This window comes from Lepeophtheirus salmonis, chromosome 1 (assembly GCF_016086655.4).
Source record: "Lepeophtheirus salmonis chromosome 1, UVic_Lsal_1.4, whole genome shotgun sequence".
NCBI lineage: Eukaryota > Metazoa > Arthropoda > Copepoda > Siphonostomatoida > Caligidae > Lepeophtheirus > Lepeophtheirus salmonis.
In genome coordinates, this window is record NC_052131.2 from 46,938,858 (window position 1) to 46,964,786 (window position 25,929).

The window sequence follows — 25,929 nt, forward strand, 5'->3', positions numbered from 1 at the left end:
AATTATACCATTTAGTTATCCTTCCTGCTGAATTTTTAATATATTTGACCAAATTTTAGGAGCTAAATTTTATTTAAATTAAAACTAAATTTCGAGAATCGATTATTTTTACAAGTTAAGACAACATAATATTCTTTTTTTTATTAAATGTCGCAATCAATGCTGTTGAAGTAGTATCTGAGTATACGTGGTTTCATTCTAGAGGCGAGATTTCTAAATTATTTTTCGAAATAGATTCAGTCGCTATCATGCGTTGGAGTAGTGAGGAACCTGCGTTCACCATTGAAAATATATATGGCTATAAAATTATTTAACAGAATATCTTATAAAATTAAACTGATTGATATTTAGATCTTTAGTTTTATTATGAAAATCAGTTACTTGCTTCCATTGTTTATATACAAAAAACTTTTTCAGTATGTTTTCATAATTTAAAATTTGCAAAATTATTTAAACTCAAATGACTCTCCGAGTTTATTGCTAGAGAGCTGAAATTTGTGACATCAGATTTGGTATCAATCAAGAGTTCTAAATTAGTGCAATTTGTTCAAATCCGGAAATTAAAAATTAAAGCCGGATTTACTTTTAAGAATTTTGCAGAATAGTTAATTATCTATAATTATAAAATAAAATATGTAGCTAATTTAATTTTGTATTTTTTTTTTGTAAAAAAATAACCATCTTTCTAAAACCACTGAAATAAAAGTTATTCAAAGAGAAATAAACAAATGAAAAATGAAAATAGGAAAAAACCTAAGTTCAATTAATTCAAAGATTGAGGACATCACCTGTTGATATGATTTTCAAAACTCTGTATACCAGTAACAGTATAAACAATCATAATGAAACAATTTTTTAAACGGTTGTATTGCTTTTCCCAAAAGATGTTAATGTTGATGCTCACTGTATTTGGTTAGTAAAGAATCAGAACAATGAAAATCCAAATTGTCTATCTCTAAAATAATGTAAAATACAGAATCTCAATCTTTTTAGAATATGTAGCGTATACCTTCTGATAATGTAAGAAGAACTTCAAATACTAATATTATGCCCAAACAGAATTTAAAAATCGGAGGCTTACAAGAAAAAGAAGATTGTTCTTTGAAGAAAAGTAGAGGGGTAAAACTTTTTAAATTTGAGAATTTTCTTGTTACTTTAAAAAATAAATAAGCATATGATTTTTCATTTCTTTGACGACAACCCCTAAAAGGAGGAACTTGTGTGCCCCTGTATTTTGAGAAGCATAGTTATAAAGAAGAACCAGAGAGTTTATACGATTTTCTGTATCAATGACTGTATTCATATGGTCCCGAGTCTAAGTCAAGTCAATAAAAAAATGTTTTGACTCTAAGTTTGGACTGATCATCTAAAACATGATCTGAAAAGTCCCGGACTTCACACATAGAGGGCCTAATATATATAATATTTATAGTCAGAACTAACTTTCAAAAGACAACTGTGAAAATTTAATGAGAATCTTTTTCTTTAGTTTTTGAGTTTTATTGAGTTAAATGAATGGAATAAAAACAATCGGTTTTAATTTTACACTGATTCTTGATGGGGAAAAAATACCTTTCAGGCTAACAAATGGTTTGAAAAGTGTTAAGGGAAAAAGCAAATTTTGAAAGAAAAAATAACGTTTTTTCTTTGTTCAGCCCTGTACTTTTTAGCCATATGTTGAGTGCATAGTGGAAAAAACAATGAATTAATATTTAAATTTTTATAGAATCTTTAATATAGTGTTTCTGTTCCGAACTTAGTTAAAAAGCACTTAGCTATTTTTCGTATAATATTATATATATATAAATACATTTGGTGTTGCTCCCGTTTTTGAAGAATTTCTTGGAGTCCCGACATTTAATTATTATATAATATGTGATGAATAAACATAAAACAATATTGAACAAAAATTAAAACAAAGAAAAAGTCCCAATTTATTATTATACTAGATATACCCATAGACGTGTTGCGTCAATAATAAGCTTTGTATTCAAATTTGTCGGATGTTTTAAGATAACCAAGAATTTGAGCTATAGTTTAGACTCTTTATTTGATTCAAGTAATTTATATTGCCCCGATATGGCATTTCAAATAAAATATGTCAATTTATCATTTTATTACCCTATGCAACAAAGTAAAGATCTTGGAGCACATTTATCATTGTTATTTAACCCGTAGAACACGAAAATAGAAATTAGAACTATCAACCTTTAAAGTTTGGCCTTTAAGTCTTTTTTTATTAATTTTTTTAGGGTATAACTACGATTCAGTGCCATATTTCGACATGAAAGACCTATATATATGAAAATCCAAATAAATAACAAATGATACAAACATTTCAGCATTTGAAAAATGAATAATTTTTACTTTAATGTGATTGCAATTAATAAAAAATGAAAATAAGAACCAAAAATTGAGTAAAAAGAAAGATCTTACTTAGAAGCGAATGTCTTTTTCTATTTTTTCTTCAAGTGCTTAATATCCTAGTTTAAGTTATAGAGTAGACTTTACATGTAAGTTTTAAAAAATTGCATTTAAAGAAGGTAGTTTTTGAATGATTTTTGGTTTATTTATTTTTTAATATTTATTAAGGAATTGCCATAAAATTTGGTAGTTAGGGGGAAAATTGAATTGTTTTTGAGGTTTTAACTTATAATATATACAAATATAATTAATAATTTAGATGTAAGTGGATTAAAACAAGTTTATAGATGCTTCATATTCAAAATAATTGATTAATTAAAAGATATGAAAATTATAAGCGTTTTAATTATTTCCCCCGTAATATTATTACCAAACCCTTAAAGGTTGAAAGTTGTAACAGTCATTTTTGTGTTCAACGGCTTAAATAACAATAATTTATGTGTGTTTCAGCCTGCGGCCCAAAATACTGTTACATGGTATTATTGTCAATTCGGAAACTCCAAGTGCAATTTGTAGTGCTTCAAAAAAGTGACAAAGCATAATTTGTTGTTAGAAATGAACGAGAACTTGTCAATGAATACAAATGTAATCCATACTTAATTTCGAGAAAAATCATTCTAGCTTGCTTTTGTGGTGATGGACCATATATATGCTTCCTTTAAAGATGTATGATTGATTAAATACACGATGAATACATATTAAATAAAAAAAACAATCGGTATTAAATATTTATGAGTTATGCATCGCAAATGATGCAGTATATACTTTTAGCCAGCTAGTTTTGGTTGTGTACTTTACAATTATACAACCCCCGTTCCACCAAAAAAGATCACTAACTATATAAGTTTTTGGTTGTGGGTGTGATCTGGTTACAGAATTTCGAAGAGTGGGATCTGCGGCTCAAAAAATCTAACCTTATTTACTATTTTTTATATATAATCAAATGGAGAATTGGGAATAAATATCGGGGAAGCTTTAAAACAAAGTAGGGGAACGTGAATATTAGCTTGAGTAGATTTCTGGGGTACTGATATATATTCCTCAACGTAAGATATTGCTTAATTTGATACCCAGAGGACATCACTTTATCATTTCACCTCATGACGTATGCAACTAGTTCTTTCCTTTGCAGAATTCACCTTGGCAATTGAGTTAAAAGAGTGAATTCATAAAGCCTGCATTGTTAGTTATAAAGTAATATTCAAGTAGTGTACTCAACGCCCCTAGCAGACAAAAAAGAGTCACTACAACCACTACTTTGTACAAATATTGATGGCCTGGTGTTCGTTTCATCTCTTGACTAACTTAAAATTTATATTTTCTTCTTAAAGTTTAAAAAGAAATACTTTAATTTCACAGTATTTAATATTAGGATCCCTTATTACCCCAAGATCCCAGGAAATGAGAGACCCTAAACAAAGAAAAAAATTGTCTTATTATTACAACCATAAAAGTTTTTTCTTTAAAAAAAAAAAATCTCTGCTCTTTTTTTTCTTTCTTTTTCTCATTTTTTACTCGAGAAAGTTTTTTCCTTTTCTTTTTAACAAACATTCTGTATAAGTATTAATTGTAATGTCTACACCAATTATAACCAATTAAGAAAAACGTGCAATGAGAAAGCTTCGTATTAACATATGAACCATTTCTCATGCACTCTCACCGATTCCTTCATAGGATGGTATTTTATAGCACTACGGTTATTAAGACACAAGTTAACATTAGCTGCCGGTTATATGACTTGGAAGGGGGGAGAAGAAACATAATTACTATTACAAGAGGAAAACCACCTATAATTAAAGAAGAGTTAGTGCAGGGAAAATATTTTAACTGTATTCAAATACATTTATATTATTTTATTATACATATCAAAACAATTTATACACAGATAAAGCAAGAATTAATATTTGAGAAGGAAATGGTTACACCACGATGATTAGAGTATTGAAAATGGTACATTGGTACTTATACTAAAGTGTCCTTAAGTCTTAAAATTTAGTATAATTTGTCCTTATACTTAAGTATTCATAAAACACGAGAACTGATAGTTTGTTAAAAATTAGTACTTATGAATACTGAAGTACTTCCAATACTTTGGACAGAAAGCTATGAAAAAGATTTCACATATTTCGTTAATAAATATTTTAAAAGCAATAAATGTTATAATCAGTTGTAATTTGCACTTTTAAAGTGAGTCTTTGACTTTGAACGTATTATTTAGTTGCGTCGCTTAGCAACCGTTCCTACCGTTCAATATACCATTTAAATCTAAAAATATAACAAGATGAAGTTATCAGCTTAAGATGGTTAGATCCGTCTTCTCCATTTCTAACGATAATTTGCCTTCTTTGCAAGGAACTTCGAATCTAACTCCTAGTAATTTACTTCCAATAAAAATAATCTAACATATTAAATGGGATTGAGACAAAACAATAATTAAAGATAGTCTTTGTAGTACTTTAATACATTGTAGGTACTTGTAAATTATTTAAACACTTTAAAAAAAGCCTAATACTTTTCAATAAAGTACTTGTACTTTACTTAAGTACGTTTAAATGTACTTTGCCTAATTACTGCAACATATACTGTAAGAAAAATTATACTTACGAGAATGTAGATAATTTGTATATTCATTACGATAATATATTAATAAATGAACAAAAAATAAAAAATGGCATATCCATACCAACTGTTTTTCCTTTTTTAATCGCTAAATTGTATTTTTATCCACAAAAATCCCATCTCCAGCATATCCCTCTTTGTAACACATATGTTACGTAATAAATTTATTTTCAAAATATAAATAAATAAAAGTTGTCATTTAGGCAGTTTTTGCCTATTTAGTTATTGTTTTGAAGAGTGCTTTCTAAAATGGATAATGATAAGGGTTATATAACGACAACAGTGTGACCTCAAACACAGATTTAAAAAAAAAAAAAAAATAGTTAGATGGTACAACTTCTATATACAAATGATTTAGGGAGTATATTTTCCAAAGTTACCTTTCATCGTTTTGCAAAAAAAAAAAACTAAAAATTTGGATTTTAACATTGATTTTCATAATTATAGTTTATTGTTATGACTTTGCAGTCAAAATTTTCAATAATTGTCATTGTAAAATTAAGATAAATAAAAGATGAATTCAATTCTTACGAATAAGGCGTAGCAGAGTGGGGACTCAAAACTTGCAGTTGCATGATTCAATCGCTAAAACTTGATTTCCATGGAATCAAGAAAATAAAAAGTAAAACCAATTAGTGATATGTTTCAACACTAAATTTAGCTATTTTTTTTTCAATATGCCATTCTTCACAAGCAATAACTGCCTACTCACGATTGCGAACAGATTGACAGCTCTTGACGGTGAATCCCCTCATCTATGACATAACATGAATTCATTATTTCAGCTAGGACCGAATACAAATTTAGATAAGAGATGGGACAGATATTTTTCTCCAAGACACCCCAAACTGGAAAGTCTAGGGGTTTGAGGTCATGGCTGGAGGAGGGCCACATTGAGGAAGGACAGAAATCAGCCATATTGCTACTGGAGAAGCTTTGGTTTTTCTTGGCTGTATGGGGCTCTAATGGACTTTTTGATGTTGTAAGCAGTCCGGATAGAAATGTGAACGGTCTTTGCATCTTTCTCCCCACAGACAAAGGCGCGGAGGAAATCGCATCTGGGTTGCCTTTTTTTTGTTGCTCAAACTTTTTTATACTTTGAGCCATGGGATAAAACCAAAACTTGTTTATTTTTGTTTAAACTGCCGTTTGATGGTGTAATAAAACCTCGTGATGAAAAATAACGGGATACAATCTTAATTAAATACTTTTGCTAGTTTTGGATCGCCACTCTTTATAAATTTTTCTCATTTTAGCTGTGTTGCTTTAATATTCAGAAGGCTTTTTTCAACCTATGGTTGTTTATTGTTTCGAAATTATTCTTAAGATATTACAAAACAGAGTTATACCTGTGTTTATAGAAAGTTAAGATTCTTCAAAAAAAAAAAAAAAAAAAGAAAAAAAGAAATAGAATAAAATAAATGGCAAGGACATTTATCTAGGGGGATAAAATTTGAATTTGAATTGCCTTTCATGGAAAGTAAATAAATTATTGAGATAAAGTGCAAAAATGTTTAAAACTCCAATATCATACATTATCTAATGTATGTTTTTAAAATAGAGTTTGTTTGTGTCCTTTATGCGTACCCACACCCTTTGGAACTAGTAGGGTAAAATTTTGCATGGGTGCCTCTTTTGATCCTGGTCAAGCTAAGACGGGGGAGTGATATAAGGGGGGGGGGGTTATGCTATACCCGAAATACAAAAAGTTCTTTTTGTGTATCAGTGAGACTGGATAAGGGGTGGAAATTTAAATCAAAACGTGATTGGCGTATCAAAAACAACTATCCGAATATCTAAGTTTTCTAAATTTATTCAAAATCAAAAAAGTTATGGACAAAAAAAAAAGATTTTTTCAGGTGCCAAAATATTGGATTAATCAATAAAATAAATATTGTAAAAATTTGTCTGGAAATTCGTTAGCATATAAATTTGACTCATAAAAATAAATTTTAAATTAAAAATATCTGTCACTTTCTGAATAATTATTCATTTGTCTCTTTTTTTCATCAAACGTAAATTTTTAGGAGGAAATGCCACAAAACGCTTCATTTTGCAAATAGAATTATAGACTTTATATACATTATATTTTGAGTATTTTCAAATTCAGGATCCTTTTATTAATATTTGCAAAAACTTACAATCCCAATAAATACTATTTATTATTTTTTCCAAAATTAGTACAAAAAAGTTTTTTTTATTTTTTTTGCGAATTTGATTTGTCAAATTTTTGAAAAAAAAAATCAATTTCTTATCTAGACAATTTTTTGTTACATATTTGTTGGTATGTTATTTGAAGTTTTTAACACAATAGGTTTTTTAAATCATAATAAAACTACTAAGTTTACTAGAAAAAAATAGTAAGAGTATGAGATATTGTGGATGATTCACCAGATTGATATAGTGTGATTAATAAAGGTTTTATAAAATATGTACAATTTCTCCACTCTATCGTTATTATCATAGATTGAGAATTAGAGTTATTAGGATCTTTCTCGGAAACAACGAAATATTTAAATTTAAATTATTATTATAGTTGAATAATAAATTATATATAATTATTTTCTGAATATTTTTTAATTATTTTGACCATATTTTTTGAAGTGATGTCCCATTCCCTCCTTGGCTGAGTAACACCGGGTAACCCTTTGCTTGTATTGTATTAAAAAAGAAAGAAATATGTTCAAAAATTAATAGGTAAACAATGGAATTTGTACAATATATTATTTTATTAACCTTTCATTGATTCTTTCCTTAATAAAATCAAATTAAAATCGGTATTGCAGGTGAGCTTGATCTTCTAGAAACGAATACTTTTACGTGAATAAAACCCTAATATACTTAAGTAAGTTCCTTTGGCGTAAAAACAATTCAAAACTGAGGTATTTTTCAAGCAAAACCCTACAAATATGGGTGCTTTTTAACATACTAGAAATACACAGATTCTTAATGGTTAAAGTTGGGTTAAACTATTTATAATTAATTTGTTTTTGCAACTATTGCTGGCTGTTGTGTCAAATCCTAGATCAATAATGTAGTTTTTGGGCTCCATGTTTCCAATAATAATTTAAACCAATTTTTACGATTAAAAATCAATGTATTTCTAGTATATTATAAATTATCAATTTTTTGTACAGAGTTATTAGCTTTGTTCAAGGAAAAAATTTATTTTTAGTATTGTATTCTCTTTTTGTGTACATATACGTCAAGATAATAATAACTGAGGAGAATACCTAAAAAGACAGGGGAAAAAATAATATCAAAAAACGTTTTTTAATATCTGGGGTAAAATTTACCCAAGGGCAAAAATAAATGGCGAATAACATAATAATACAAATTGAAGCACAGTTTGTTGAATTTTATTTGACACCTATATCAATGCTGTACGATAATCCATTGAGGGAAGCTATATTCAAAAGAATACCAACAATCACGTTTTTTGCCTTTTTTTAGAGGCACCAACAATAAATTTTCAAGGCATCGAAGTTTACTCTTTAACAACACAAAATTCATTCATGAGATTGGACTTTGTGAAATGTGTTGTTCTAAAAATTGATAATTAAATCATCGTGTGTTTGACCTACTTGTATAGAAAAACATATATATATATTCGTATGTCTATAACTGTACCTAAAACATCTATGAAGTATTTTCATTATTTTTACTGATCTAGAAAATGATTTGTACTATGTGCAGCTTAAAATATGATTATGGTTTAAGTATGAGAGTGCTTCATTAAAAAAAATAACCTTATCAATAAAATTAAATGCAAGTTCTAAATTCCATTAATAATACCAATTCGGACTTAACTAGAAACAACAAAGATTTGACTCAAATTAGAAAAAATAAATGGACCAGAGTAAGCTGCCGTATCGGCCTACTTTTAATTTGACAGTTTAATTAGTGTGCATCTCCGTTAAGTACTGAGAAAGAGGATGTTTGTATTATTTATTAATGAGTTATGCTTACAAATGATGAGGAGTAGTACGAGACCCTTATCATTATCTTATTACCATTCAATGTATATTCGCACACTTTTTTCATTAAGCGTGACATAATAAATAAAAGAAAGCAAAAATTAATGACTACACATTAATAAATTATTCATAAAAAAAAGAGATTAAGTCTAGTCTTAATTATAAATTATTTATATAGGATAAAAAAATGTATGTAATATTATCATAATTTCGAAGCATATTAAATCTTTGGCGTTAAAAGTTTAACGTATCCTGGTTATAATAATTGATTAGGGAGGTTGAGTGATCAAAAAACATCACTGACTCATATGAATATTGAGTTGGCACGGGATTTGCTTTCAAAAAAAAAATTAATAAATCCTTTCTTGAGTCTTCAAAACCCCTTTTTGTAGGGGGGCGTTAACTTATGAAACTGAGGAAACTCAATTTTAGGTAAACTTTTCTATTAACTACATATTTTGGTGGGTAAAAAATTAAAATCGGCCGCCAAATCCTGCTCCACCTACCCCAAACCTTACTTTTTCAACCATAATTGGGTGTTTTATTAAAATCTATTTTCAATGTTCTAAGAAGAAACTCACGAATGTCGTGATCATTAAAGTCCTTTTATACTTAAAACAATAATTATATAATATTTCAAGTTAATAAAGTATAGATTGAGGGTCCTATTAGAGGTCAATTTCTTTTAAATTTTTATTTTAGCGTGTGTACAAGGGTGTCTCATTTTTAGAGTGACCTGTTAATTCGATCTTCTGTTGTAATTTGATGAAAAAGTTTCAGGCTTCAAAGTGCGTTTTTGTGACCTTTATTGCGATGAAAAAATGACTTTTTAAACGATATTTTCTATTTTAAAGTTATACTGCTGAATTTAAAAAACTTCTTTTCTCAAGTGATACATACGAATATAATCCTTATTTTTCATTTTGAAGACAAACAAATTGTAACCCAACAAACTACTTTGAATACTCAAACTAAATTTTATTTGGAGTGGATACAGTAATATAAATTACTGTATGTGAAGTGTCAAAATCAATAGTAAATATACTTGAAGAACGGATACTAAGGGAAATTGTTTATGAAGTAACAAGTAAAAATAAATTTTCAAGAAAATAATTCAATATTACTGAAGTGTATCAAACTTCCATGAAAATACCATAACGATAATTTTTAGTATTTATAATGAATATTTTGGATATTTTTGGATTGATGTAGCGATGACATCCAGATTAATTATGAGTGAAAGTGTACAATGTGGATAAATCAAAAACCCCTTTTCATAGTACAATACAATTAATTCTGACTTATTTATTAGTGTTGAGAACCGGTCCAGTACCCAATTTTTTTTTCGGTTCGGTCTTAAGTTATTTTTTCTAGACCAAATTTTTTTGGTCATTCTTTGTAGACAGATTTTGATTCGATTTCACTTTATGGACCAATTATTTTTCGGTCTCATATATTATGAGAGACCAATTTTTTATTCTAGATCCATTGTCATTCATTTTTTTCAAAAGAATATTAAAATTACAAGATAAGTTCTAGAACATATTTATTATTCGAAGTAAATATCTCAATATTAACCATTTGATTTAGATTCAAATTTCAATGTCCTGGAGCAAGATAATAATATCAAACAAAAGTTGCCAATTCATTATAGTTTCAAGTTCATATGATGATCTCAATCAAGGACCTTTGAAATTGTATTTAATGATGCTCTCATTAATTTGTCTAAGAAATCATTTAATAAAATTCTGAACTTCTTTTGGTTAGATATGATAAATATTCTGATCGAATCAAAGTCTTCAAATCTAACAACATCTGTTCTCTTTCGATGGAATCTTTCAGTAAGTTTGAGAAAAGCAATTACTTTTACAATTCAATCTGAATTATTGAAAGGCTGGCTGGGAAATATATATAGAATACATTAACGTTTTTTTTTTTACAAAGTCAAGATAAAGTTCCTTCGTTGTAAGTAATAATTTATAAATGACTGGAGAAGAGTTTTTTTTTCTGACAAGTTCACCTTTTAACTGTTTCACAATCCCAATCGCCAAATTGATCGTGTTTGGGCTCGTAAGAAGGAAAAGATTCTGCCTAAAGTGAAGTTTCCCTTGAAAATTCATGTCTGGGGTATTAAGAGACACTAGACTCTTTATGAGCTTCATTTTATACAAACTGTGACGATTTTATACTATGGGGAGACTATAATCAAGAAGTATTTCACCACTGCAATGCAAAGGAGCCGAGAAAATGGATCTTTTCTGATGCAGAAAATGTTATAAAACGTGTCAAGAGCCATTGTTCAGCCAGATGGAACTCCTTTTCATAGCTCTCATGTGGCTCAAACATGGCTTTAAGCGAACTTTGACTGATTTTGGGCAAAGAGAACATGGTCTATCAACAGTCCAGACTTGTCTTCGATAAAAAATTATGTGCCATTGTCCAAAATAAGATCAAAAAACTCCGGCTTGCAACCAGTGAAGAAAATCTCGTCCAAAATGTAAAATTTGCCTAGTCTCAAATTTCAGATGAGACATTGGAAAATTTTATTGCTTCTATACGCGAATGTATTAAAAAATGTTGCTAACTTAAGGGTGGATATATTGGGAAATAAAATATTCCACAAATTTATTTTCATATATGAGTGTTTGAATAGGAGAACACCAATTTCTTGACATATTGTAAATAAAGAAAACACTATCCATCTCAACTAATTCTCATTGAATTCATCTAATACAAAATTAATTTGGTTACAAACTTTTTTCACATCAGATATCATAACTAAACAGTGAGGTACATGTAAGGATAATGTTCAGTTAACACAGGATCATATATCTATATTCTACATCTACCTATAGGGTATAATCAATGCCAAACTATTTTGAGCATAAAAATGAATACATAACATAAATCATTAGAATATAAATTTAATTTATGACCCTTTTTACAACTTTTTATGAACATTTTTTTGGCATAGCTTTCATAAAACAAGTTTTTGATGAAATGGTCACAAAACATTGCTTCCTATTTTATATCCTTTCCACAGGGAAGAGGAAATTTATATTTTCGAAACACTGTAAAATTTTCTGTCTGCCTGTGTCCAGCTTTGACTTCACGTTCAAACAATACCGTCAAATAAGTTTTTATTATACGAAATCTTATCTTTCTAACCCAGAGATGGTATTGATACAATGCGAGATACATATTACTAAAACCATCAATTGAAAAAAAAATGGATTTTTTTTACTACACATATTATGCTGTACTAAAATCAATAAACTCGACCAAAGTATTTTTATCGAAAGAAATGAAATATTCAGTCTTCACTTACTTTCTACTTTTCATATCACTTTTAAAGAAGTCAATAACTACGCTATTGACTATTCAGCGATGGAAAAGCCTATGGTAAAATCGAAAATATACTTTTATTTACAAAATTCATTATAAAATCTATAAAAGGCTCAAAATAATGTTTTGAAAGATTTGAATATCGTTCAAATTTTAGTAATAAAAAAATACAAATTTTTTTACAATATGTTAAATACATGTTTTGCATAAATATGTAAAGTTTATTTTTTTTTTTTCAATCAATATTAATTTATTTCAACACTTCTAAAAGACTAAATAATACATAAAAACTAGCTAAGTAAGAGCAAGGACTATACAACAGGTTGAAGATTGAGTAAAGGTTCTTTTTCCCACAAACGTCGCCAGAAGATGAAGTTCTTTTCTTACCAACTGATGGAGGTCTGCATGAATCATGGACTTATTTGAACATGCAAATGGAGGAGAACTAAAATTTTCAAAGGATTATTGCAATTTTGCTGAATTTTTGATAGGAAGGGTATGACTTCAACAACTAATCAGTCTTGGAGATTGATACTTTCAACAAAGTCCCCAGGAGCCCCCAACAGACATGCTTTTTTTTTGTTTCCAAAGAGTTTGACCCAGTCGTCGACAAAAAATAACTATAGTTGGCGAAATTTTCCAATATTACGTCTGAAAACTAATAAGTATCAACACCAATGTCATTGCTAGCTCGTATCACTTTTTTTTTTTCGGGGGATTCCTGCGTTGTAGAACTGAATAGAGGGGAATCTAATCAAAATATGAAGGTATAAGAAATGAGACTGAGAAAGGGATGTCGAAAGATACAGAAGGAGAGGAGAAGAGGGGGAAAACAGAGCGAAGGAGAGGGATACAGAAAGTGAAATGAAAAAAGATGGTTTTACATAGCTGAAAAACAGGCTCAGAGGCCCAAAAAAATATCATAGGAACATACTTGGTTATTTTTTACGTCTAATAGCTAAATTTCAGAGTGATTTGTTCAACTATTTTGATTTCCATATCTGATAACACCAAAAACAGAATTATAAATATATATAAGATATAAATAACTCATTTAGGGGGCACTTCCAAAACTTTAAGGGGGCTCCATTTTTTGATTGGGGTTTGGAGGCATATCTACTACATCAATTAGAAGGTTAGCCCAGTATTGCCTGTTTTTATTTTTTTGCACCGATTATGTGTTTAAGGGTAGTAAATCTTTTTATATGTTCACATATAAAAAGATACATTAACGTCAGTAAATTTTGTGTTCCTCTTAAATCAACTGCATCGTCTATTTGATTTATATATAATTATTTTAACCACATAAATCACTCCAACATCTTTTGTACAAAACGAGAGTTTATTTATTCCTAACATTCTTAAAACCAGGATATATATTCATATTAAATAGTAATGGTAGTACTCGGCATTTTTCGAAGTAATTAGATGTCGGCTAAATAGACAAATTTGTTTAAAAATATACAATTGTTTTTGTTTAGAAGATATGACCCCAAGAAATATTCTGTGATACTCATCCATTTTTCTTCAGCAAACTCACAAGTAGCTATCCAATACTTTTGTCAATGTGTATGTGTTCTTTCCTCAAGAATAATGAAAGAGTTTCAGATTTTTTTTTTTGATATGATAAGATTAATTTCTTGTACTTTAGTCTCTCAAGCGCTTATTAATAAAATCAAACACACGATTGACACCCGTAGGATAAAAACAAAGTGCCTGCAAGAGTTAATTCATTGTTACATACCAACATTTATATCTAATTCAAGTCTTAATATATACTGTAAATGCATATAAATTATAATATACATAAATGACGTATCAATAAAAAGAAGAAACAGAAACCGTGCTGCATGAAAAATGCTTGCAATATTTCTTTAATGCGACCGCATTAATATTTTTAGATCAAAATACGTATATGATATATAACAGGGATCACTATATACAGTACATCCCGTGATTGTTTTTCATATAGACAGACAGACAACAGACCAACTTTGATTATAATATGTATAACTCAAAATAATATTCCTCCTTTTTGTTCAATAACTATCCCTTCAACTAGGCTTACATGTTGGTGTGTAATGTTTGATAAAACAGAATGCTACAAAATATATTTAAAGTACTATTTTTTGCTAAGACAATGATATTTTGGTTTCAAAAATTAGAAAAATCGACCCTTGATGACATCATGAATAGTGTCTTTGTTTTTTTGAAGTAATTGTTTGAAAATCTTTTAAAGTATAAAAAAGATTGACTATTTCTGAGCAAAGGATATTTTAAAAAAATCATACATTATTATATAAAAAACGTAATCCCTTAAAAAAGGCCGCTTGCACAAATATTATGAGTGAAACTATTTATAAATAAAGATTCTAAATTTATTTAAAAAATAATAATTCAAATTTAAAAAAAGGAAAAAACGCTAAAATTTGCTCTACTTGAAGGTTCTGTATAAACATTCTAGGTAGTGTTGTAAATCATTAGGATTTTTGATTTGTAAAAAAGTAACCGAAAATTAACATGATAACCATGACAATTTGAAGAATGTTTGAGAGGAGAGCAGCTTAGTTTTTATGACATTTCATAAAATTAGCTGCAAGCAGTTATGAATGGAAAAAATAAGCTCCGTATAAAGGAAAGACCTAAACTTTTTATAATAGTTATGAATGTTGAACTGCTTGAAAAGTATTAAGTAATGCATGGTGATTTGAATGTATCATAACCACAAAGCATTCAAATATATGGATCTGCATCCACCGATCTTTTTTCCCGTAGGGGTTTATATTTCCCCATTTGCATTTGACTGATCAATCCACATGACTTCTGATCCTCGTGCGGATCAAATATATTTGAATAACAATACTTATAATATTAATAGCTTTGATAAAAGTTTAGCAGTAATATGACGAATTATTATTAAAAATCTAAAATCAACAGCTGAAATGCCACTCGAATAATATTACTATGAATTTTTCCAAATTCTTAAAGGCTGCTATTTTCGCTCACCTTATTTTTTCCAATATTTTCATCCTTGTATCCTTGATTTACATCCCTACATATTTCCTTTATGATACTTTTTACCTATGGTTATTAATAATAATCTAATGGGCATCTCAAAAAATTGTAACAGCGTTACCATTCTTAACATAAATCTGATGACCTACCCGTGTTGTCACCAAAAATACATTTCATTTTTCATTTTAACATCAATAAGAAACGGAATACAGTCTGTAAACAGGATCTAATACGACGCATCCCTAATACTAATCTTTATACACATGTGTATACGTTTAAACTCCTTAATGAGCTTTTAAAGAGAGCTTTTAAATAGTAAAATTATATAAAAAACTTTTGAGATATTTTTAGATTGATCAATTATTGATTATGAAATGGACAGAATATATTTTATATCTATATTTAAATAATTATCACAAAAAGCTCCCAAACTTTGCTTTTTCAAAAATATTTTATGTAAAAAATGTAATTCTATTAGTAATAATAGGATCTGAGCAAACGAAAAAATACATATTAACTGAAAAGGTGGTGTAGCAGTTTGCCGCTGCTTGCTTAAAAAATGTTGCATGCTCCGAAGAATTTTGACGAATTTTGATGTTGTAATAATAATAACTTATTAGAACATAACATAATAACATAACATAACATAATAGAACTTATTAATAAAAAATATCGTTGATAAAATCGTAAGAAAATACTTCAACAAGCTTTAAGTCCTCAATCTGTAAGCAGATATTTTATTTAAAAAATCGTCATACCAAAGATTTGAAGAACGGGACAAAATAATGCGCATACCCATAAATAATTATCTACATAGGAACTACTTCTTCAGAGACTGTGAGGTCAAAAGGAGGATGGAAGCCGACAAGGCATGGATATACATTCTGAATCTTTCAGGAAGTCTAAATGTTTTGAAAGGTCTTGTCAAGGTAGCTCTTGATATATTGAATATGCAGGTTCATGCATTAATTTTAATGTTTCCAGGAAAACAATGTCCAGAATCATAAAAAAAAAAAGATGAAAAGGTCTTGATGTATCTGCAAACTTCTCAAAAGGGGGCAAAAAAATCTCAGAGGAAAATATTTTAAATGATTTCCCCCTCTTATAACCTGAATCTTAACCCTCAGGATTATGCCTTCTGGCTGCAAATTAAGAAGAAAGCCTGTAGTTTCGCCACTCAAATATGGATACCCTGAATGCAACTGACAGTGAGCAATGGACCATTATGTTCGAAGGTTATATCAAGATAGTTTGCAAGGACTTTAAGAAGAGGATGTCCGTACATCCAATGGAGGCTATATTGAATAAATGTTATTCTTTTTTGTCAGTTTAAAGTATATTTAAATAAAAATGGTCAGTTCCAATATATTTACTTGCTACGATTTGTTGTCCTTGTGTGAAACATTTAAGTCAAAGCGTGTACATCCTTTTTTCATTACACCCAGTGTATACATATATGCCTACCTATAGGTAGGTTTTTGAGTGAGAGGGGGGGACTTTCTCATTTATAATAATATTTCATCTTTTGAATAGGAACTGATCCCTTGCATTAACATAATTATCTACTTTCTTCTTTTTTCTACAATCTCGAATATTTGATTTCTACTTTTAATCATTTACGATTGGTATATATGAAAGGAAAATCAATAGAGCTTAATTTAAACTTTTGAATATAGAGGGAATATTTGATGGAGGATAATGGACAGTTGATAGAAGGGACACTTAAAACACACAGCTTTCATTGAATCTCTTACTATTTTAAACCATTAAATAAATACTTCAAATGATTGAAGAAATGTCTATTTTATTGTTGAAAAATAAAATAGGGTTATAACTTTTTAGAGGATATATTATCGTGTTTTTCAGGGTTTTACAATAAATATTCTTTTTTTTTTTTTTAATTAATGTCAAATTTTATGTAACTTTGTAAAAAATCATTTGAATTTTAATGTATATTTTGCTATATTTCAGGGTATATGGCTTGTGTTCATTAAAACTGTTACTCCAGTTGAAAAAGTAAATTTAAGATTTTCCTTAACATAATTCATTCCCTTTACACACATTGGAGATAATATAATTAAAAAAATAGTTAATTTGCTATTGTAACAGATATACCTAAAAGACAAGTTTTAGAGACTGACTAGAAGCAAGTTGATCAGAAAAAGACTAAATCTAAGAAAACAATTTGAATACCTTATTGAGCAATATATTTAAAAAATATTTCAATGTAAGTTTTACTCATAAACAAATGTCCTTAATAATAGCATCAAGTTCACATTAAAATGAATGACATATATTCCGTGTTTCTTGGGTACATTTGACTTCTTTTTGTCATATTTAAATCCTGAGTTAGATGAGTCGATTTTACAAGAAATGAATGTGTTTCTTGCTTATGTTTGTTTTTGTCCAAAATGAAAAGTTGGTTCAAGAAAAGATATTTGTAAGAAATCTAATACTAAAGGAGAGGTGGTATTTGATATCATTTTTAATTTTTTCCTCGAGAAAAACATCTCACTTGCTTCTTCAGTTTCTTGAAAAGCCGTAACTGGTGTACTTGAAGTGCTTTGTGCAATACATATGCAGCATTTGGTAGCATACAAATCTGAGTATTCGACTTCACAAATCAATTAATATTATTATCAATGCGGTAAATAATATGCATGCACATTCTCACAATTCCAGACTTTTTTGACAACTTGGCATTGATAATGATGAAGTTTTTTAACGTCTAATCCTACTCACAGAAGGTACATGGTTATCAAAGGTAAACTTACTGAAACTTTTTTATACTTTTTTCAACTCTAAAATTGGGCTTTGTGATGATATAAAAAATATCAACATTGCTTATTATTTACAAATTATATCAATCATTTGTAAGTTAGATCTGTTATCTCCACCTTCCTATCTAAGTGTATTTGTTTCAAACAAAATTTAGCCCGCCATGAACTTTACTAGTTTCTAAGTAGTTGTGAAAAGACAATAACATCTCAAATTATCACCTTAAAGTGTATTGTGCTCTCCTGGAAGAGTTTCAAAGATACATGTCTGAACGATATCAGGATCATTTATAGCAAATAGTAACAGACTGGGTTGTCAATCCATTCTTAGAAGTCAGCAGTGAGAAAACAAGAGGAAGAATGATTTTTTATCAAGAACGACAGGTAAATTGTAGAAGTTTTTCTGCAATGCATACTTTCTTTTTCTATCTTGAAAGTGGAGACAACGACAATGAATAGTTGAGATTCAATTATTGCAACCTTTTAATAAAAAGGAAATAACTTTGGTAAGCGAAGAATGTATTATTGGATTAGGAGGAGATATACATATTCGGACAGTTAGAACTTTGGGGATCATGAAACTAAATGAAAGATCACATTATGTAGAGGAGGTTATCCTTGGACTAAGGGATGAAGCTGCAGGAGATCACATCTAATTAAGTAAAATACTACAACTTTTTCTTGTATCTACTATAAACTTTTACAATATCATTACAGGATGAATGTAATTGATATCATGATGCGTGAACTTCGATGTCATCAAATCCATTAATGACATATAACCGACAATTAATATAAACATACATAAATAAAAATATACATTACAAAATTTAATGATTCCCCAATTCCCCGTGGAAACTTATTCTTGCAATTATGATCAATTGAGTCGATATATGTATATGCCTCTCCTCCTACTCTAATAATATATTCTTCGTTTTAAAAGTTATTTCATCCTTTTTAAAAGACCACAATAATTGATTTTAGAGTATCTGCTGTCATTGTCTCCGATTTCGACAAAGTAATAGAAAGTATAACGTGCGGGCAAACTGATACAATTCACCCAAAAACTACATTGAGCTACGCCCAAAGTTCAAGATATCATACCAAGATTTTTGGCTACAACAAAGAAAGTATCTGACCTCTATCCAGTATTATGAAATAAGGTGAAAATATATTTTATTACTCTTCCATGATCATATTTGGTTGACAGGGCCTTTAATGCAATAGCTTTGAATTTTTTCTATCAAATGAACGTGGGGATCTACGTTTTCTTTTCAGTAAGTTTGAGCCTGATATGGAGGAACTAATATTACTATTCCTACACCAAATACACCCATCCCATTATTTTCATTTTGGAAGGCCAGCTTGAAAAAGTTTGTTTTAGAAGAACGAGTCTTCATATTTGGATGAGTAATGATGTTGTCAAAATTTGATTCATATTCAAATATTGAGAATAACTAGACAGATACTATATGTTTTACATTTTTTTACTAAGCTTATGATTTCAGTAAGTCTAGGATTGTTTTTTTGTTTTTTTCCATATATATGTACATTTTTTTAAACTTAAAATATTGTCAAAATGAACAATGTATAAAAAATATACTTATATAGGATTTTTTTTTTCTCGTTGACTTGACACTTTTCCACCTATATTAAAAAGGTTATAAATAGCATATCATAAATTAATATGTGCCTACATGTTCCCTGAACAAATTTCCTGTCTTTGACAAAACAGCAGAAATGTGATATAAATTAGAATTATTTTTATGTTTACATTTATAAAATTAGAAATGAAAAGATATAAAGTATCGCTGTGAGTGTTTCTTTTCAAATTGAAGGTCAAATGAGGAGAAAGTTCTAAATACTACTAGCATTTAATGGATTCTAAAGTAATTTTACAAGTTATAATTAACTAAAATATTCCATCAGATTACATGAAATACTTTATTTGGCTTAATAGTGCCTTGTTGAGGAATTTTAATTTTTAAATTGAGTTTTATTTTTATCAAAATGAACTATTTTGATAAAAATTGGTTTCTTTGTTTATACTTTTGATTCCTTGGATTCTTCTTTTTTTTCAATGTGATAACTAAGGACGTCCGCTACATAAATGTTTGTAGTAGCTATTATTTTATTTCATACAAATAATCTCGTCAAAACTGATGGGTCCCAAAATTTCCATAAAGTAATGAATATTTCACAGAAATTTTAAACAAAAATCTAATTTTCATTTTTTTAAATAAAAATGACAAATAAACATAATGATTTTTTTCCTCAATGTTATCTTTTAATGCCAGTATTTTAGTACTTTAATTTCTATTTACAAGTACAAAATGGATGTAAGAGTTACAAAAAATGAGATAAATTTAGATGAGATGTTTATTATAAAACTTCAATTCGTCATGTTATTGAGTATTTTTAATTTTCAGGGTTATGGTTTCTAGCCAGTTTACTGACAGCGTTATAAAAAATATGTTCACCGAAGGAGGATTAAAAAACCATTTAACTTTTTTAATTCTGTAAATCCATTACAATAATGGAATAATTATTTTTGATAAAATTTTGTTAGGATTTAAAAACTGGAGTAATTCGAAGCTAGTAGGGTTTACTTTGATTTTATAAAAAAATATGTTATTTTTTCCTTACTAAAATTTGACATCACATTGCATCCCATTATTTGTAATTATCTACTTATAAAGGATTTGTAATGTAGTAATGTAAATTTGTAAGATATTTTTTATAGAAAACATTTTCAAATGTTGAAATTGTAAAATAATTAAGGTGTAGTAATTATAAATCCATAAGAAATATATTATTTTTAGTGGATTTTTTTATTAGTGTTGATATCCTTGGCAATCAAAAAAGTGCTTACATAACGGCCGGACTCGATGATTTCCTTTATTTTATCCACATTTTCGAAAATTGGCCTTCCAGAGCGTGGTGCATCTTTGACATAAAAATTACGTGAACGTAATTAACGAAATCAAAATACCGTGCGATCGGCTGTTAATGTATCAAAAATTTAAACACTATTCACATTTTTAGCCGCCTGGTTTCGGTTTTCGCATTATTGAAGAAAAACTGTACAATATGGCGTATTCTCCATGTACTGAAGTCCATCTTTGACGCGCGCTCAAACAAACCTTATTCAAACAATCAAAACCTACAAGAAAAGTTTTTTTTTGTAAAAAATCTTATCTTTTGAACGCTATAAACCCCGATTGCAAATATAAAACACGAGATACATGTTACTAAAACCATCTACGGGAAAAGGAATGGAATATTTTTACTAGACCTTTTATGATTATGCTTAATCCTTATTATCTAAACAGAATAACTTTCAAAATAATAGATAACCCAGTTGAAATATGTTTGAATCATTTAAAATTTCATTTTATATTAATTATCTCCTATTGTTCAACTATTTTTTTTTTAACAAATCACAACATTACATCCCCTACACGAAAATTTAAACTTTCCACTTTTGTGCTTCTATACCCTTAATGAGTGTTTTGAACTTTGATTGATATAATTCGAATTAGGTCTTGTAAAGATGTAAACTATTCCCCACAATTATTGAATAATAATTCCATAAATTAGATAAAATTAGTTATTTACCAATTGATTTTTGGGCTTTTTCTTTTTCTTTTGGAAAGAAATGCTGCGATATACAATAATGGCAAATATATTTTTTGTCTGTTTTCAATTTTACATCCTTAAGTTGAGCCTAATAAAAATGATAAAAATTATACTGATTGATTTAATTCAAATTAGATATTGTTAAGCTGCTGTGAATAGTTATTTATTGCTTAATAATCGCATAGTTAGGAAAATATACTGGCTAATTGTTACCAACTGATTGTTGGCCCTTTTTTCAGTTTCTTTTGGGAGGAAAGGTTCGATAAACAATAAAGGTTACAACGTGTAATAGTATAAATATTTACAGTTTAACAAGATATAATTTGAATTCGACAAATCCTTTTCCCCGTTTAGAACAAGATTCAAACCAACAGCTGATAAAAACACATGTTACTTTTGTTTATATAAAAAAAGATGCTTAATGTACATTTTAGAATTGATCAATGTATCAACATTTTCAAACCAATATTATTTAATGTACTCTAAATTTTGTGTCTTGAGAAGTATGTAGAGTTACAAAGAGACCCTGTTGAAAAATTAAGTTGAAAAAACATCTTATTTTTGTTAAGTCAGAAACATTTAAGAACACTCAAGGAAAATATATGCTACAGAAAGACAATTAAGAACCAATAAAATCGAACATGGAATGTATGAATATGATGTTTGAATTCAAAATTATCCATATTGTCTTCATTTGAATTCGAAAATGATGATGATTCTATTCTAAAGGGCTCTTCCTTCTCCGTGTTGTTGAGATAGTAATCTAAAGATATCTACAGTCATTTGAGATATTAATTTATCTTCGCTGGACCTCTCCTTCTTCTTATCCATACTACAACTCATCAAGAGATATGATTTGAACAATTTTGAGCTATTCTGCGTCATATTTACGTATTCGGTGAATAAGTTTCAACTTCTTTGACAGAGGAGGTGAATAATGATCAAACGGAGGAGGAATAGAAGCGATGGCCAGGGTTTCCGCATACTGATCCTCTTCAAATGGATTGCTACTTGTTTGAGGAAAGGATTATCCGAGGTGACTCTGCCTTCAAACGAATCAATGTAATTTTTCTACTCCTCCAAAGAGCTAAATCAATTTGAAGGAATATTAGGATCCACCAGTACTACATAAAGAAGGACTCGAATACGTCGAAAATGTCCTTTAATGTTTTGAAATTGGAGTCAACGGTGGAAGGAAGTTCATGTTTGATGCATTGTAAATATATTTATGAGTGCTTTTCAAGTATTCTGCTTTAAAAAGGGTCACAACAACAAATCTTAATAAGAATAATAAGTGCACATATATTCCATGGTTAACAACGTATGCTTCATTAGAATGCACAAAAATACATATATATGTAATAATCCTAAGAATAAAATACAATATCGATTTTTAGTATAATATGTATTAAACCTACGGATTTATATTTATATATAAAGATTTTTTTTAATAAATGAAAACTAGGTTAACTTGAGTTTTTTTTTTTTTTTTTTTGGTCAGCAAAAAAAAAAAGAAAGAAATTATATCCATCAAGAATTTTAAGTAACTATGGTGAACAATACGAAAAATAATTTTTTGAATTGTTTTATAACTTATACTCGAGATATTGGAAGTTAAACTTTGTTAAAGTATGTAAACTGGATTTCATGTATGTTAAATAAATTTATATCAATTATAAAGGGTAAATTATGTACGGAATGATATAATATCACCTTTAACCATGATAAATACTAATGTTGTCACGATAACAATATTTTGTAAGGGTGAGTGCACCATAATTGTTAACGATATTTTGATAGTTTTCAATTAGAAATCTAACACACAAACGTCATTAATGATTTATTATAAAAACACAGTTTTTTGTTCGTGCATTCTTTTTTTTTTTTTTGAAGGGGGGAGAGGAATAAACACTTACATTTTTATAGCACACAAAACTATGAGAAAAAACCACCTATTTTATAACAACAGTATTAATAAATATAACAATTGATATATGATAGCTTTTTCCGTGTTTCTAATAATATACATTCTTAGATTATTTTGGCACACTCTATAAGTATCTTTTTCTCTAATGGGCCAAAGAAGTTTGCACCTCTCCTCCGGGATTTACCTGACCGATTTTTCGACATATTCAACACAACCATTACATTTTTATGTATTAAAATGATGTGAGAAGAACATTTGAAGAATACTTCATTAGCAGAAGTGAAGGGGCAACTAATACTTCTTCTGAGAGTGGCGCCTCACTTCAACTTTTTTGCGTTTCTTGGGATTGTTCCAGTAATAAGTGAAGAGTAATTCGAACTTATTCTATTATCCTGTCTAATCCTATCATTATATAGTTACATTGAAATATGTAATAACAACTAGGAACCCCAAATTCAAATAATATAACCATTGAGTCATTCTATTCCACTTGGAAGAATGGAAAATCCTCTCATTTTCCTCTCAACGAGGATGTAATCTCAGAGGAATATTCTCTCGCTGGAGTAGTTGTGATTTGTCCGTAATACCTGTAGGTCCATAATATCCCAGATGTATGATAGCTTTAGACTTATTTGTCTCTTTTATTTTTAGATCTTTTTAGCCTGTATAAAAGAATAAAAACGACCTGTTGTCCTTGTGTGATAGTCCAATGTTTGAGAACAGCTTGAAGCTGTAAGGAAAGTGAGAAACAGAGCTCCATGGAAAGTCAAGATCCAATACTATTTTTATTGAGGAATTATTTAATCTTCAGAATGAGTTCTTTATTAAAACATTCCCTTCCTACAATTGTCCAATTTTTTGTTTGTTAATTACAACAATAATATCTTGTGCAGTAGATTATTTAAATTTGATAATTTAAGTTGTTTTTTTTCCGTATATTTTCAATTATTTATAAATGAGTAATGCCTCACTTATTGTACTCAACTTTAACATTTTAATATTGGATCTATATGAGTTCAATTATTAAAAGTGCTTCCTTCCTTGCAAAAATAGGAAGTTGATCTGGAAGCATATTTATAACATGAACCATTAGAACTGAAATAAGATAAGTAATAGGTCATTATCTAATTGTCGTAATATTGGAAAAATGTTGTCAAATAGCTTGTCGAAAATAACAACATAAAATTTATTTCATGTAATCATTTTTCTTAGGGGGTAACTAGAACTGGAGATAAATGTAAAGGGAGTATTGTTACCGATGCAAAGAAGGTATTGTATCTTAAGTTAAGATATACACTTCCATTCATATAGAGATTAGAGTTCAAATTAAAATAAAAAAAACATTAAGAAGATTTCTATAAATCTTAGGAAGTTTTGGAAGATGTTGACGTTGCTTATGTAATGTATCCTAATTAATACCAAATAACAACTATCAATAAGGAGTGAGAAAGTTTTCAGAAGAATGTTCATTACTACTCAATAAAAATAGTATTGGATCTTGACTTTCCATGTTTTTCAAGTTGGGACATACATCACACTCACACACACAAATAAATTATTTTAGTTATATAGAATATAATTTGATCAAAAATTCAAAACTCAAAAATTTGTCGAGCCTTAGTCAAACAAGTTTGTAGTAATTGAGTCAAAAACATAAAAAGTTTGAATTGTTTCTTTTAAAATGCTCAAATATATGAAAAAAATTCGTCCAACTCTGCCAATCTTACTTTTTTATCTTTGCAACTATTTTTGGTAAAAGATCCGATATTTTAAAATTTGGTGCAAATTTGCCGAGACAAGTATCTCATATCCTGGGAAGTAATTAATTTTTTTTGGAATTTGAAGGATACAACATATATTTAAGTAAGAAAAACAAATTTCACCTAATTCTGATGAGATTGAAAGTGGAATGACGGAGTATTTTTGCTTATGCAGAAAGCATCATTTTGTTCCTTGATGTGTCTCATTTTTATGGGCACAATTGTGGGTTTTTATATGAAAGAAAATATTTTGAATACGGTTTCCTTACATTTTATGTTTATTCAACTCCCCTCATACGCAATAGTCAAACCAAATCTAATTTTAACTCTATTCTTCTTTATATTTTCTTAATTATACAATATAAAAAAATCATCTTGCAGAAGGTCAATTTTTGGTGGAGCAACGGGAAAAGTAGAACTATGCCGCATTGCCCTATGGACTCTTC

At 28.7% G+C, this 25,929-nt stretch overlaps 2 long non-coding RNA genes across 2 annotated transcripts in view; both read left to right on the top strand.

Moving 5' to 3' along the window:
* LOC121131822 (uncharacterized) overlaps window positions 1–25,929 on the top strand; it is a 114,016-nt gene that overhangs the window by 49,895 nt on the left and 38,192 nt on the right. The gene's annotated exons all lie outside the window — the stretch shown is intronic.
* LOC139907593 (uncharacterized) lies at window positions 11,506–16,752 on the top strand. The gene is made up of 2 exons (XR_011784303.1): window positions 11,506–16,309; window positions 16,365–16,752. It is a non-coding gene; the product is annotated as an uncharacterized lncRNA (long non-coding RNA).